This window comes from Leopardus geoffroyi, chromosome A1 (assembly GCF_018350155.1).
Source record: "Leopardus geoffroyi isolate Oge1 chromosome A1, O.geoffroyi_Oge1_pat1.0, whole genome shotgun sequence".
In the NCBI taxonomy this organism is placed as follows: domain Eukaryota; kingdom Metazoa; phylum Chordata; class Mammalia; order Carnivora; family Felidae; genus Leopardus; species Leopardus geoffroyi.
This window is the reverse complement of record NC_059326.1, coordinates 38,955,319-38,973,197: the sequence shown is the minus strand read 5'-3', so window position 1 is coordinate 38,973,197 and position 17,879 is coordinate 38,955,319. Positions and strand designations below refer to the sequence as shown.

General features: G+C 34.8%; 1 pseudogene; it reads left to right on the top strand.

Moving 5' to 3' along the window:
• LOC123608604 overlaps positions 1-5,733 on the top strand; it is a 68,407-nt pseudogene extending 62,674 nt beyond the window's left edge.
• The last annotated feature ends 12,146 nt before the right edge of the window (positions 5,734-17,879 follow it).

Sequence of the window (17,879 nt, the reverse complement as noted above, 5' to 3'; positions counted from 1 at the left end):
TTCCACACAACAGCGGCAGAGTACACATTCTTCTCTAGTGCACATGGGACATTCTCTAGGGCAGATTACATGTCAGGTCCCCAAACAAATTTTAGCAAATGTAAGAAGACTGAAATAATACCAAGTGTCTTTTCTGAGCACGATGGTATGAAACTAAAAAACAATGGCAGATGGAAAACCAGAAAATTCACTACTGTGTGGAAATGAAACTAATAGGTCAAAGAAGAAACCATAAGAAAAATAAAATATCTCAAAACAAATGAAAATGAAAAACAACATACCCCAAACTTATAGGATATAATGAAATCAGTTCTAAGGGAAAAAGTTTATAATAGATGTCCACTACATTAAAAAAAGAAAAAGATCACACACACATACACACACACGTGCATGCACACACCTAACTTTACATCTCCAGGACCTAGAAAATGCAGAAAAATCTATATATGGAGATACCAATAAAATATATAGACAGAAAAATAGGTGAAGAATTTTATCAGGAGTTTCACAAAAGGCATATCCTCAAAATGAAACGACACTAAAACACCAGTGTATACACAATAGAGTGCCTAAAATTAATTAAGAAAAGCAAAGTTTATTAAACATTCCCAACTGAAATATGGCTTCAAAGACATAATAGATAACTTTCTCAGATACCTATAAGCAGTGGATTATGATAAAACATATAGAACAATATTAAAATTACATTTCTTATGTTTTTACCCTTGTAAAAACATTCTTTCATTAGTTTCTCTTAGTTTCCATACGTTTCTAGTTGGTTTGTTTTCAGTACATTATTGTATCTCCTCATCTATTCAAAGTTGACAAACTGTATACACTAATGTTGAGAGTCATACAACGAGAGGTTTGTGGAACAATGTGTGGGGATTGCCAGTTGATAAGCAGATGAACGATGGAGAAAAGACCTCTCAGTCTGAGTTTGGTTATACTGATATCTAAACATACCCATAAATATACTCCATGTTTTTGGGCATGAAAGTCATTTTAGAGAACACATGAAAGACAATGGTCAGTAAATAATTCATAAGAAGCTTATGTATTAAACACAATTTTAGTATATTCATTTATAATGAAAACTATGATTTTCTAAAGGAACAGTAAGGAGATAGAGGCATACTAATTCCCTAGGACAATTTACATAAAGATCCATATCATAAACAGGAATTTGATCAGAACACAACAAAGAACAGTTCTATGATTCAACTGGCTATTAAAAGTAGGAAATGGGTTCACAGAGTATCTTTGTAATAGGGATATTCATTTTCAGAGCAGTTGAGAGCACCTTGAAATAGTTTCTAATTGTAGAATTTCAAAATCTGCATTTGTCTTAACAATATGAATATAATAGCAAATGTATCTTCTCTTAAAAAAGGCTGTAGAAAAAAAACCTCAGGCCCATTTTAGGACTGGCCATTTGATTTTCAATGCACTCCAGCTCTCAGCAAACACCTATATGTGTACAATTTCCCCCATTACTGCGTTGGCCCATTTAGAGTGGCAGACACGTAGCCAGCATCTAGAAATGTCACGTGTGGTCAAGAGCCCATCTGAAATGGGTGGGTAGTTGCTCCTAGAATTACCTCACAGGGTCATCAACTCAATCCCCTCTTTGGTATCTGTTTGACCTAAGGAATATACCAAATAAAAATATATATATATACCAACTATTATCCCACACTTGGATGGATATCAAATATTTTAAGAAATGTTATCTTTCACTTGCATCTATGTTTTCTTTTCGTGTAACAAATTTACTCTTGCGCCAACCATGAAAGTGTTATCTTTTTTACTTAGTAATGTAACATAAATATTATGCCAACAATAACAAGTAACATGATACAAAAGAATGTTTTAGACTATAGATTTGATAAAAAATCAAAAAGAGTATCAAAGTCTCTCAATTCAGTAAATAATTTTCAGTAAAATATATCTATTAATGAAATAGTTCAGCTTCCATGTGAAACTATAATTGAACACAATGTGAGCTTTGCAATTTTAAAGATATTAAATGCTTATTACAGTTGTTTAGATAGTAAAAAAAAGAAATAGACATAGCCCTTGAACAAAAGAACTTAAATATTTTAAGAGTATATTTCTTCTTTGACAAAAATAAAATCATAGCCATTCATTCACAATTGCAACATTAACTTGATACACTCTTCATTCTAACAGTGTTGAATATACAAAATTTTATTTCTCTGTCTACCAGGCCTGACTGAAGTCAATACACAAAGCTGCTTATGGGAAAGGTTTGGCAGCTACAGCCCTGCAGATGTGAAGATATGTGCTCTGTTAGCCCTGGCAGCTGGGTATCTGTGTGCTCCCCAGTTATATTTCTTGTCTGACCTCGTGATTTGCTCCACTGTTAGCTGTGGCGACAGCTGTTCAGCTGTATTGAGGTTTTGTCTATTATTTATTATTTATTGCAAACTACAGCCCAGCACGGCTAAGTAGCACTATCTACTAGAGGTAATTGTGCTGAACAAATCTCTTGTCCCCAAATCCCTGATCTGGAGTTCATGATATGAAGGCACCAGAGGAGCCACGGTCAGCAAAACCGGGAGGAACACTCATTCTTTGGTTCTGTGCTTATGAGAGAGACTGTTTCCTTATCTCCTCCGCACAGCACTAATTTAAGATATAGACTGCCAAAATACATTAAAAACAAGTTTAATAATGAAAAAGCCTATCTTGTAGCATTTTAAAATAAAATACAGATGACAGAAATTGCATTATTTAATAAGAATTCTTACAAAAAAAGATCTACAGTACATAATACAGTATATATTTAGGAGTCATAGAATAACAGAATGACTAATGTAGAATAATTCAATGACTAAATGTATTTATATCTATAAATTTATTTCTAAGCACTGTGCTGGCAGCATACCACAATGTTTTTGTGTGTATGTTGTGATTTTATTATCATTCAGCTTGACACATTTTCTAATTCCCCTCGTGCTTATTATCTTTGACTCGGTATTATTTACAAGTGTCATTTAATTTAAAATCAAGTGGGGATTTTCTAAATGTCTTCTTGTTATTGATTAGTAATTTAATTATCTCATGAATAGAGAACACTCTATAAGATTTTAATGTTTTGATAAATTGTGATTTACTTCTTGACACAGTATGTGGTCTAACTTAGTGAGCATATCATGTGGACTTGAAATGATTTTATTCTAGTTCTTGAATTTAGTTTTCAATACCTCAACTGAATAAAGACATCTGAGTGTCCAGATTGTTTATTTATTTACTACTTCTGTTGTTATTTTAAAAATTAGTTTCTGAAAGGGACTGTTAACTAAATATTACTGTGGGTTTGTCTGTTTCCCAGTAGTACTGTCTGATATATTTTTTGGCTTTTGTGGTTTTTTGCATCAACCTCTGTGTAATTTTATGCTTCAAGTGTCTCTTATTGATAGCACACACTTGGCTCTTGGCATTTTTTCCCAAGTCTAACCAATTCTGGTCTTGTTTGCGAAGATTAACCTATTTGTATGTAAAAACTGAGACTGTTTTTTTTTTTCAAATATTTTGTCAGTTGTTTTTGTTTGACCCGTCTACTTTAGGATCATCTCATCTCCATTCCAAACTAATATTTTTAAAAAATTTATTTGTTGACTTTTCAACTATAAATTTTGCGTTAAATTTCAGTGGTAGTTCTAGTGATTAAAATTTGCATACTTAACTTTCAGTCTATTTACATTTAATGTTTGATATAAATGCCAAAATACAATCTTAGAATTTTCTCATTAAATATTCATATAACTTTAAAGAAATTAAAAATATATACGATCTTTTATGTATACCCACATATTTACTATGTATAATGCTCTTTCTTTCTTGTTGACACACATTTTCACTTGTGCCAATTTTTTTCTTATCATGAAGAATTTCCTTTGTTATGTCTTATGGCATAGGTTTGCTGTCAATAAATTATTTCAATTTTAATTGATCAAAGATGGTATTACTTAATCATATTTTAAAGATATTTTAGCCTGACACAGAATTCTAAGTTGACAATTCTTTTTATTCCTTTAAAGAGTTTAAAAATATATTATTTTCATTTTCTTCTGGCCTCCTTATGTCTAATTAGGAGCTCACCACCAGCTGTGTTGTTTTTATCCCCCATGTAAAGTGTCATTTTTTTTTAATTGGCTGTTTTCAAGGGTTTTTTTGTTTTTTTGTTTGTTTGTTTTTTTAATTTGAGAGAGAGAGAGGCAGAGGGAGAGAAAGAGAAAATTTTAAGCAGGCTCCACACTCAGCACAGAACTTGATGCAGGGCTCAATCCCATGACCCTGGGATCCTGACCTGAGCCAAAATCAAGATTTGGATACTCAACTAACTGAGCCACCTAAGGACCCCAAAGGCTCTTTTGTACCTTTTATATGATCAGCTGTTTTTCAACTGTGGGGAATAAGCTTAGACATTCCCTGGGCTTACACCAATGGGTTAACAAGGTGTAAAGAAGCAGAAAGCCATAGGATGCTCACACCCGTGTTTGGGTAAAGAAGACAAGGCAACCAAGAATAGGGAGGTATAAAGGCACCCAATACATAGCTACATGAAATAAACAAGATTAGGTGTTCAGGGTGGAAGCACCCCCAATTCAGTACTATAGCAGAAGCTGCTTTCACAGGAAGGAAGGACCAAGTTAGGTAAACAGGTAAATTGAGCTATAGACTGCTGCAGGTGAAGCAGCCCAGAGCTGAGATGCTTAACAAAAGAAAAGGTGCCTTGTTAACTCTGGTTATTTCCCCTATCTGTCTCATCCCCTAGGCTAGCTAAGATAAACAGAGGTGGTGCCTCATGCCTGACTGCTCGGCGCCAATATTTTGTTTTGTATTAACCCAAACGCCTAACCCCAAACATCTTCAAGACCCCCTTTCCCTCACGTCCACTAGTTAATGCTCACAGATTCATTGCTTCTTGATGCACGTCCATCACCATGTTTGTAAGCCTTTATGATCCTAATAAAAACGGGGCAACGACCCTTATTCAGGGATCTTGTCTTTTCCCGGACATTAGCTATCTGTCACTTTTCATTCTGCATCCTTCTCTTTTGCTGGCCAAAAGAGAACTTTAGACAGTGTCTACGACATTCATTGATGTGCATTTGGAAGTTTTGGGGTAATCTTTGTTATTCATGTCCATTTTAGTTTCTATACTTTGGAAATGTTTGGCCATTTCTTCATGTTTCTTCAAATGTATTCCTGTCCTTCTTCTTTCCTCTATTTTTGGGTTCCAATTATGTATCATAAGTAAATATTATAATCTCAAAACTAATGGATAATCTATTCATCCTTTTACATTACCATAAATGAAAGTCTAGCTTATTTTATAGCATGCTCATTCACAGCAAATAGAAAAATGAGATAAAAATATTTATAAATGTGCATAAAAGCACTGGCAAGCTAATAAGACAACAGGAATTTGTGAAGCTAAAATGTAAGAAAGAAGGGATAACTAGAGAAATAATTTTGTTGTCAAATTATTGTTGCCCTTTCCCCTCTTTAGATATACAACAATTTGAAAATGACATCAGTGTTGATGAGAAAGTGAAAAGTGCTGTCCATATTCTTATGAAGCTTGCAGAGAATGCAAAATTGGACTCCAGTGTCCACCAAGAAAGAAGAGACTTCACACCTCAAGTTCTAAGCTTACATCTTGTAAAGGGTATATCTGAAGTGCACCAGTCTTCACAATGACCTTTACTACAGATTGTCTTCAGGTGTTCCAACTTTACAACAAATGTTTGCCAAAAGCAAAGAAATCAACACTAGAGGACATTAACATTATCCAAGCCTCAAATTGTCTTTCCATGCCTAATGCTTAACATTCAAATAAAAATAACAAAGGCTTTTATTCTTTCTCATTGCAAAGTAGTATTCCATTGTATATATAAACCAAATCTTCTTTATCATTCATCAGTCGATGGACATTTGGGTTCTTTCCATAATTTGGCCATTGTTGATAGCACTGCTATAAACATTGGCATTTGCAACAACAGGTATGGAACTGGAGGGTATTATGCTAAGTGAAATAAGTCAGTCAGAGACAGACAGATATTGTATGTTTTCACTCATATGTGGAATTTGAGAAACTTAACAGAAGACCCTGGGGGAAGGGAAAAAAATAGTTACAAACAGAAGGAAGGCAAACCATAAGAGACTCTTAAATACAGAGAACAAACTGAGAGTTGATTGGCGGGGGTGAGGGAGAGAGGGGAAAATGGGTGATGGGCATTGAGGAGGACACTTGCTGGGATGAGCACTGGGTGTTGTATGTAAGTGATGAATCATGGGAATATACCTTTGAAAAGTGCAGCCCCAGAGGGACTCTTGAGTGGGCTACAGGAGTGGTAGGCAGGATAAATAATGGCCATCTCCCCCACTGGCAGGGACCAACTGTAAGCCAGACCAAGGGAGCCCTGTGACACCATCTATGTATATCCGCCTCCTAGGGCACAGAGCAGAGTGGTGAGACTGGAAAGTCCATCTAGAGGGATAACCATATTAGCCAGCCCAGGACCCAACTGATCAAAGAGGTTTGGGCCTCTGATAGTTGGGTAGGATCTGGGGAGGGGCCGAGCAGGACAAGGATGGAACTTTTCCTTCATGTAACCTCTGTATTGAGTTTCAAAAGGACCGTTGATTAATTTTGATGATAATTCTAAAATAAAAAGTTAAAAGTAGTAAAAAATAAAAAAAAATAAATAAAAATAACAAAGGCATCAAAAGCATAGAGCACTTTCCTGAAGACTGGGAGGAAAAATAGATGCAAAAAAGTAATATGACCAGGAGTTTGAAACACCTTTTGTTAAAAATTTAAGAGAAATTATGAAGAGAAAATAATAATAATATAAAAATAATAGATCTTATAAACCTAAGTGTCAATCCTGTGCAGAATTAGAAAGACACACTAGTATGTTTTAAAAAATAATTAACTGTCTTTTGTCAGAAATATCACCTTCCAAATTCCCTATAATTATTACTATAATGCAAAGTACCAATGCAAAAAATTGTGAAACATGCTAAAAAATATGTTCGAGTACCCAGAATTCGAGAGGAACAATCTGCTAGAGATTGAGTTGATGAGAACTGATAAAGATTTTAAATTGCTATTATTAATACAGTCAAGAAAATAGAGAAGGTGGGTTAAAAGGGAGAAAAGATGGAAAGTTTAACAAATATTTGGGTTCACTAAACTATATCAACAATAGAAATCCAAATTCTAGTTATTGGTGGATTTAGCAGAGGACTAGAGATAGCAACCTGCCATCTGCAATGATTAATATGGATGCAGAACTATTTTAAAGCTAGGCAAGAGAATTTCTGCCTTTATCTCTGGGGATACTAGATGCCTGCTTTTTTGGTTAGATTGTTTGGTTTGTTGGACTTACAACTGGCCAAGATAAGGGAAATGGTATTTTTGATATACTCTTCAATATATGAAACTTTTCTGGTTACACTCAGTGCTCGTTACTTTACTAATGTTTTTTTTTGTTTGTTTGTTTTTAATTTTTTTAACGTTTATTTTATTTTTGAGACAAAGAGAGACAGAGCATGAAAGGGGGAGGGCCAGAGAGAGAGGGAGACACAGAATCTGAAACAGGCTCCAGGCTCTGAGCTGTCAGCACAGAGCCCGACGCGGGGCTCGAACTCACGGACCACGAGATCATGACCTGAGCTGAAGTTGGATGCTTAACCGACTGATCCACCCAGGTGCCCCACTTTACTAATGTTTTGTAACTACCTTGGCTGGTTTGACAAACCTGGTTTGACTGCTGGAAGAGTCAGAGAGCTTTTTAAATGAACTTTCTCCAAGCCAACAAGATTCCTCACTAGATTCTGAAGATTCAGACTCATTATAGTCCAGCTTGCAAAACTTAGGCCCAAGAGGAGGCTCATGCTGTGAAGGTCCCTCAGATCTTCAAACTTGGCTGTGTTCTCTCTTTCTTACAGCACCACGTCTTTCACTTTAAATAAAAATCTCATGTGGGTACACACTCAGGTGTCTGGAGAGTCCTCTCAAATATTTGAAATGGGAAAATAATGCAAATAGTGACCTGAAAGATAAATTAATAAGGAGATACCAACCAAAGGTAAAAGAAATATAAAGGTAAGTGTAAGAGATGGGTAGAACATTGTGTGAAGAAAGAGGAAAATCAGGCCAAAGCAGTCTCTGAAGACATAATAATAAAAAGTTTCCAGAAAAAAAAAAATCCTTCAATCCTTGGGCAATATCTTCTTCAATAGAGAATAACCTGTTTGATATTAAGAAAGAATCTTGTTGTGTGCTAATGATCTGTATTACTTTTGTATGCTGTACAGCAAATTATCACTAAATTATCAGATTAAAACAACAGTCACTTATCTGTTGCTGTAGATCAGAAATCCAGACACAGTATAAATAGATTCTCTGCTTAGGTTCTCACAAGGTGAAAATCAAGATGTTAGCTGGGCCACATTTTCATCTGCAGTTCAGGATCCTTTTCTGAGCCCATCAGGTTGTTGGAATAATTTAGTTCTTTGTGATTGTGAGACTGAGATTCCACAGGTGTACCTCAGAGCTATTACAGTGAGTTCAGTTCCAGACCACCACAGTAAAGCAACTATCCCAATAAAGCGAGTCAAATTATTTTGGGTTTCCCAGTGTATATAAAAGTCATTTATACTATATTGTAGTCTATTAAGTGTGCAAAAGCATTATGTCTCAAAAATTATGTACCTTGTTTTAAAAACACTTTATTGCTAAAAATGTTAACCACCAATCTGAGCTTTTAGCCAGTCATAATCTTTTTTCTTGATTCAATGTTGATGGCTGCTGACTAACTAGGGTGGGGGCTGCTGAAGGTTGGGGTTGCTGTGACATTTTTTTAGAGAGAGAGAGAGAGAGAGAGAGAGAGAGAGAGAATGAATGAGTGGGGGAGTGGCAGAGGGAGAGAATCCCAAGCAGGCTTCACTATCAATGTTGTGAGGAGCCCAACATGGGACTCCCTCTCATGATTGAGATCATGACCTGAGCTGAAATCAAGAGTTGGACATTTAACCAACTGAGCCACCCAAGCACCCCAGTGGCAATTTCTTTAAGTAAGACAGTGATGAAGTTTGCTACATCAATTGAATCTCCCTTTCACTTATGATTACTCTGTAGCATGTGATGCTGTTTAATAGCACTTTATCCACAGTAAAACTTTCAAAATTGGACTCAGTCCTCTCAAACCCTGCTGCTGCTTAAACAACTATGCTTCTGTAACATTCTACATCATTTGTTGTCATTTCAACAATCTTCACCAGGAGTAGATACCATCTCAAGAAACCGCTTTCTTTGCTCATGTATAAGAAGCAACTCCCCATCCATTAAAGTTTCATCATGAGATTACAGCAATTCAGTCACATCTTCAAGCTTCCCTTCTAATTCCAGTTCTTTCATTATTTTGACCACATCTGCAGGCAGAAGATACACAACATCTATTGATTAAGTTTGAGTCTCATGTGGACACGATTTGTGGCACTCCAAAACAATTATGGTAGTAACATCAAAGATCACTGATCACAAATCACCATAAAAATATAATAATATGAAATAAAATGTTTGAAAATGTTTGAAATATTGTGAGAATTACCCAAATGTGACACAGAGACACAAAATGAGCAAATGCTTTTGGGAAAATGGTGCCAATGGGCTTGCTTGATGCAGAATGCAGAATGAAACTTTGTAAAACACACACACACACACACACACACACACACACACACACACACAATAGCTATAAAACAAATTAAAGTGAAGTGCAATAAATGAGGTATGCCTGTATTTTCTTTCTGGCTTTTGGACTGGGGTTGCTCAAGGCTCCAAGAGGCCACCCTCAAGTCCTATTAAGACAGCCGGCTCACAACAGGGAAACTTTCTTCTTCAAAGACTGTTGGAGAATCATTCTCCCTTCAGTAAGGAACTCGGGCCCTCTTTTAAGCTCCTTCACCTAATTAATCCTGGCCCATCCAGGATAATCTTCTTTTTAATTAACTCAGGCTGACTTGGGACTTTAATCACACATGTAAAATCTCTTCATACTTTCCATTTGTTATAGCCTAATCAGAGAGATGAAACCCTGTCATTTTCACAGGCCATCTCCACAATCAGGGGAGGGGATTATACAGGGTGTATACATGACTGGCCACAAGAATATTGGAGGCCACCTTAGAATTTTGCCTACCACGTGATCCTCATTGAGATTGAGAATCTAGTCATAAAAATTCAGTGATGATGTGACTGGAACTGACCATTTGCATTATCAGAATATCAAGGCCACTGAAAACAGGCATAGAGGTCTGGATCACCCTGGCTTGCAAGTGAACTAGATTAGATCGCATACTGAGTACAGGGAAATCTACAATAGGTGAGTTCCAGCTTAGAGACCACCTGCAAAAGTGGACACTTTCAATTAGAGTTGGGATGAAAATATCTTAAAAAGTAAGCAATATTGGCAATTAAATAAGAATTTGTTCCTTGTTAATTGACAATTTTTAGAAGAATATGTTATTACTAGCAGAAGGAATGTGATAAAATATAAAAGAAACTAAAAATAAAATGCCATTTCATGGAAGAATAAATATGTAAGTAAGAATAAATATGTATGTGCAAAAAAAAGTTTTTAAACTCTCCTATTATACAACTCCATATGTTATTTACAAATTAAAAGATAATGAAACAGAAAAGTTAAAAATAATGTGCAAACAGACAATGTAATTTAAGTCATAATACCCTAATTGGGTAAAAGGATTGCTAATTTTTATAAAAAGTATAGTCTATAATTAATGTTATAATCTTTTTATAAAAACATGCCAAACATTTAAAGCGCTGAAGAAAAAACCCATTAACCGTCATTTAGATTAAATAAATGTTAATGTGTAATTGTATTTGATTCACATCCTTTATTTTTAAATGAACACTTATAGATACAAATAGCCCCTTTGTATCTTTGTGTTTCAACACTATTAATAACATTAATTATTAGCAAATTATTTTACTAATCACTTCTGGACATATTTATCTATGGCATCATATTAATTTGCATATTCATTTAACTTTTCCCAGAAGTTATAGTATGACTTTCATCATTATACATCTGGCTATTTTTACTTAATTATATTTTTGAGATTTATATACAAAGTTTAGTCACTTCCATAGCCCTGAAATGTTTCAGTGTTGGAAGAGACACTTTACCCAAGGGCAAGAAGGAACCAAGGCTCTGGCACATGTAGTTTATTGATCATATTAGCAAAAATGTTTCCCTGTAACGCAATAATCAGAGAATTTCAAAATTATCTTTACCTGACCACCTTACCAAGGCAGCAGTACAACTCACTTTTTTCTGCATCAGAGTATTTTCAACCATCTGACTTTGTATTGATTTATTTGGCAGCATTATTAACCATTTTATCACCCCACAGAACATTGCACTGGCAGACCCCCAAAAGTAGAAGAAAATAGGTACTAAATATGACTCTATAAGACCTGTGGATAATACAATGTAAGAAATCAATCTCAAAACAAACAAACAAACAAACAAACAAACAAACTCTTTATTCACTAAATTTTCTGAAGTTTGGAAGGTCTATGGCCTGAGGATATTCCCTTCCCAAACAAAATTTACTTTGCTACCTTTTGCATGCTACCACTAAGAAAGAAGGGTAGCCATTTGCGGATCTCACTGAAGTTTTTCAAAGCTTATATCTAATTCAGGTGTATAACCCAGATTCATTTGGTTCTGTATAGAGTTTTTTCTCAGTTCTGAAACTACACATCGTTGTACCCTTCACATCCATTTTTTCCTGTATGTAGTTTAAAATAATGATCACTTATTCTAAAGTCCTTCTGCTGCTAATACCAGCAATTAGTTCTGGATGTTTATTTGTATTAACTGCTATTTTTCTTAATCATAGCTAACATTTTCCTGTTTCCGCACGTCTAGTAGCTTTTCAATGTACACTTGACACTGTGATTTATATGCTGTAGACCTTCTAGGTCTCTATATTATCATGTGAAGAGCACTGGATTTTGCTCTTGCAAACTGTTAAATTATGGGTGAATACTTTGATCTTATGGAATCTTGGTTTTAAGCTTTATGAGAGAGTGGTTATTATGGTTTTTCCTTTAGTACTAAGTGAATTCCTTAACCTAGGCTTAGAAGTGGCAAATCTAAGGTTTAAATGAAAAGCCAAAGGGGTTTACCTAGCTCTTCTTTCTAGCACAATGAAGCTGTTGAAATTTTTGCCCATCTCTTTTGGCCTACAGAGAATGTTGTCTATTGTGTATCTTGAATTGTCAGGCTGGTATAGTTCAGTAGTTCTTAAATGTACATTTTTTGGCACAGGCCAAGTTTTGAAGAGAGTTTATTCACAGATTTCAGAGTATCCCCCCTTTCCCTTTTGTGGCTCACTTCATTCTGTGATGTTACCTTCAATTTCCAGCTGGTCTGGCATCACTGAAGTTTAATTTCTGATTTCTCATTCCAACAACACTTGCTCTGAGTTCTGTATCTAATGAGCAAGAGACTGCCTTCAGGAAAAATTAAAAAAAAAAGGATTTAATACAACATGACTCACTTTTTAAAAACTGAATCCTATCTAATTTCTCCTTCCTTATGAAAAATACTTTTCATAGAAATCAAAAGTTCATTATATAAAAGGAAACAATGAATTACTCAAAAATATATTTGATCCATTTGCCATGAAGTAAATAGATACTGAGGAAACAAAAGAAAAAAAAAACTTAATAACCGTTCCCAACAGTTTTTGGAGTTTAGTTCATGGTCCCTTGAGTGCAGGTATGCATATATTACCTGAAATATTTATTTACGTGCAGATAACCAGGCCCCTGCAGAGACCTGGATTCAACAACACCATGGAAGGGTCTGTTAAATGTGCCTTGTAAATAAGCACCCAGGTTATTCTGGTGCAGGTTGTCTGGGGACAAGTTTTAGATGAAAAAAAAAAAAAAGAAATCTGGTTAGATCAAATATGAGGACTGAGAATTCCTGAGTGGCAGCAATTCCTAACTTTACACAATGGCAAATAGGATTTCTTCTGTCTAAAGCTTTTATAAAATTTCCAGCTGAAATCACATCATCCAAAACACCTGTGGAATACCCTGCGTAGTGTGATTGCAGCGAATCTCAGCTTGTTTTCACTCGGTGGCATTTCGATCATTCAGCACGACCTGAATGTGTGCAGTTTGGCTTCAGGACTAAAAGACTATGTTGTTCTGAAACCAAGAGCTATCTGACCAAAGTTGACATTTACTGGCATAACTCAATCTCACACTGATATTTGAATGTTCACAGAATCCCTTGCCCTGCTTCACAACACTATTGATGTCTTAAACTATTTCATTTATCAAAGGCTGTATCTCCAAGAGAACAAAATCAAGCATAGGTCATTTCAATACAAGCACTCAATCAATTTTTCAATTTTAACTTTGATAGAATCAAATGATTTGAGTGTTTTTACTCAGAACACTCTATTTCAGCTCTGTCAAAAGAATTGATTTTCTGTTTATTTAAATGGCTATCAAAAAATTAACCTATCTAGCTGACCACCACCTAACTATATTTGTATATACATTTGAGCATATGAATATCTTTCTATCTTCACTACTGTGTTTGATATATCATATGTTCTGTGTGATTAGATACCTTATAAATTGATAGAATTTGTATCTATACAGATGGGGTAGATATTTATAGCTATATGTATCTGCCTTTATTCTATTATCTATCTATCTATCTATCTATCTATCTATCTATCGAGAGATCTTAGTATTTCACCGCTTGTACATACTATGTGTATGCTATGTCAATCTATTATACAGCTATGCCTTTTTCTACCTGAAGAAAACACCTTTAGTCTGGATAAGATTATTCCTGATTCAAGATTATCTGAAAATTCTGTGATGAGTGAAACATAAAATGAGAAGGGAAAAAAAACTAAAAAGCATAAACTTTTTACTTACTTAGGGTAGCATCTTGACTCAGATAATTTCTTCTTTTATGATGAATCTTATAATTTACATACAACTAGTATCCGGATATTACATTCTGCACTATTAAGTCAATGAACTCTTTAAAATTTTAAATATTGTGCAAAGAGTAAAAATAATCCCAATTAGAAGAGATGCCTTGCTAAAATACAGAGGTATATTGAGTGACCCAGTATAAATACATAAATTATCCTGTACTAGGGAAAGAGTATGAGACTAGTATATACATATATATGATGTTTTACAATTTTGATTGGTCCCTTAATGTAGTTATTTTACCGAAGCGTTTATGTATTCAGACTGGAAAACTGCTTATGTATTCATATTGGGAAAAATGAAAATAGCTTCTATTCATGCTATTTATGTCTATCCATTTTCAATGTACAATAAATATTTAATGAGAATCTACTATGTTCTAGATACTTGGAATTGGGCACAGAATAAACCAAAGATCATTGTTCATATGAAACTTCCACTTTGGTGTTTTGGCGGTATAATAAACAATCATAAAGATAAATTAACAAAATGTTTATCATATGAGATAAAGAGAAATGTGGAAAAAGAAGAGCAGGCAAAAGGGAGTCAGGATTGTGTGTGTGCGTGCGTGTGTGTGTGTGTGTGTGTGTGTGTGTGTGTGTAGGGTTAGGTACTCAGGTGAGGCTGATTAAAAAGTGACATTAGAACAAAGGCATAAAACTACTGAGGAATTTGGTCATGAATACATCAGGAGAAGAATGTTTTATAGAGAATACAGGTCATCTGAGGCTCTAAGAAATGTGAGTATGTGACATGCTTGAAGAAGAGTGAGGAAATCACTGTAGCTTAGGTAGAGCAAGAGGGCAGTTAAGAGATAAGTCAGAGAGGTAACTTATGTACAGATCAAATACAATTTGATCATAAGGACTTTACATTTTCTGTGTGACATTGAAGGAATGACAGAGAAAAAGAACTAATAACAACCTATAACCATCTTGGAATTTAAACTTTTATGCATTTTCAACATGATTATTACAAAGTGCCTAGTATTGCACAGAATTTAATGTAAATTTCCTATTAAAAGCAGTATTTCACAATAACCTGAAATTTAAAATGTTTTGTAATATTGCCCTAGATAAGGAATCTTATGAAACTAAAGCCTATAAAGATCTTCAAATAGAAGTAAATGACCAATAACTGGTATAATTTAAAATATTTTTAAGAGAATGGAATTTGTTAGAGATAATTCTATTGCACAGAAAGCTAGAGATGGATGTGAAAACTTTTAAAATACTTTATAAAATGACAGCCAAATATGTTTTATACATCATGGATATTGTTTTTCCTAACATCCTATTATAATATTATTCTGATAGTCACTATTTTGAGGAATTGTAAATTGATCTTTTACATTTGCAGCCAGTCTGCCTTCTTCTTTCCACTTTCAGAGTCTTTTTATGATTATATCTATTGAATTATTTCCAGGTTATTTAGGAATACTTGGAGGAGAGGGGCAGGGAAAAGTGAGCCTATATAAACTTCTCCCAAAACTGAAAGTCTAATTATGACTATTTGAAGTTATTATAAAATTACCTGCATACAGAACTCTTCTGCTAAAAATACCACACATATGGGGCACCTGGATAGTTCAGTTGGTTAAGCATCCGGTTTCCGCTGAGGTCATAATCTCATGGTTCGTGAGTTTGAGGCCCACATCGGGCTCTATGCTGACAGCTCAGAGCCTGGAGCCTGTTTCGGATTCTGTGTCTCCGTCTCTCTCTGCTCCTCTCCTGCTCATGCTCTGTCTCTCCCTCTCAAAAATAAGTAAACATTAAAAAAATACCATACATATAACCACAGAACTTAGAAATAATTATTACTTCAAACTGTGTACTTCTCATTTACTCTGCTTTATTTCTGAGCATCCAGATAATCAAAATAATATAGAAATGTACATGTGGATATAAATTTAACTTAATCTTTTATACCTATGATATACAGAGAACTGATGTGAAGTATTATTGTTATGACACTTACAGCATATAGAGAGTGAATGTTCATTTTTCCAGCAAAGGAAACTGAAATAAGTTTTCCTAAATCAAATATATACATTTACTTCTCTGAACATATGGCATGGTTATTCAGTTCATTCACATGACGGCATAACAAGTCCCCTGAGGATATCACTTTTTGATCCCATTTTATTAAATGTCACAAAGTATAATGTTGAAGGCTATATGTAATGCAATTTGCCATTTTCACCTAATCTCTCTCTCTCTGTGTGTCTCTCTCTGTCTCCCTCTCTGTCTGTCTCTGTCTCTCTGTCTCTCTCTCTCTCTCTCTCTCACACACACACACACACACACACACACACACACACACACACACAAATTTTCCAAAGATGCTCTATGAAAGATTTATGGTATCATGCAATTTTTATATCAGCAAATTCACTAATGGCTTTTACCAGTGAATCCCTCAGGACTTCTGCTTTTTAAATGTCGAAATACAGCTCTTACACTTCAAAAGAGCAGAAATTTGGTGTGAAAGGTTTAAAAGCAAAAGGTGGAATAATATGTTAAAGGAAATATCAACCCTGATAGTTCAAGAAGCTTATTCTTCTGTGGTAACTTAAACACGGCCCCGCATTACAACCCAGATTATCTACACAGCAGCTTACCACATGTCAAGAAATGTGACTGCACTTATGTCTCATGGTCTCAAAATAAATTTTTATAAAGCTATACTATAGCTGTGGCCCACAGACTTAACCTCCGTGTTTACATGTTTTCAAAGCCATCATTTAATTTTTTGCATATTCAGAGTCACATTACATTAGTGAAATATAAAAACAGATTTTTCTCAGGATAGCCTACTTGTGGTGCTCCAGTTAGTCAATAGGAAGAAAAAAGAAGGTTCTTTGACTCCTTGTGCCTCAGTAGTGGTATGAGTCAATGTTGTGATATCTGTAGATACAGATGATATAGACATAGACGTAATCACATACATATCATATATGTATATTCAGTGTTAACATTTGGTACACATTTTTCTAAATGTTAAACTCATTTCATTCTAAAAGTAAATCTACAACGTGTGTGCTATTAACAATCCCATTTTAAGTATAAAGAAATGGTGAACAACAATTTTACATCATGTCTCTGGTCACAAAGTAATAGAGCTGGGAAGTGAACCTCCACCCTAACCAAAGCATGTATGTAGGTAGTCTATTTGCCTTATCTTAATCCTGTTGCTCCAACCATTAGCATATCACAGATGCTATCTTCTTAACAAGAAATCACAATCTTTTTTTTTTTTTTGCATGAAATTCAACTGGATCATTTGCAACTACTTTCAACTATGAAATTTCCAAAAAGTTCAATTTCTTTTATATTGGTGGTTATAAGTCCATGGGACTTTCCTGACTATTCTTTTCTAATAATGGCTTGGTGTATGGGTATATAAAAGTGTAATGATTTCTCTATTTTTATCTTACTTGATCATTTTCCAAAAATCCAACATATCATTAGAGACATGCAAATATTTTTAAGTGATCCTTTCAAATGAATTTCTAGTAAACCTTAATTTTACATGATATTAACTTTTTAGTATTATTTTTTAATGTTTACTTTTGAGAGAGAGAGAGAGACAGAGTGTAAACAGGTGAGGGGCAGAAAGAGAGGGAGACAGAGAATCTGAAGCAGGCTCCAGGCTCTGAGCTGTCAGCACAGAGCCAGATACAGGACTCGAACCCACAAGCTATGAGATCATGACCTGAGCCAAAGTTGGAGGCTTAACTGACTGAGCCACCCAGGTGCCCCTAGTATTATTTTTT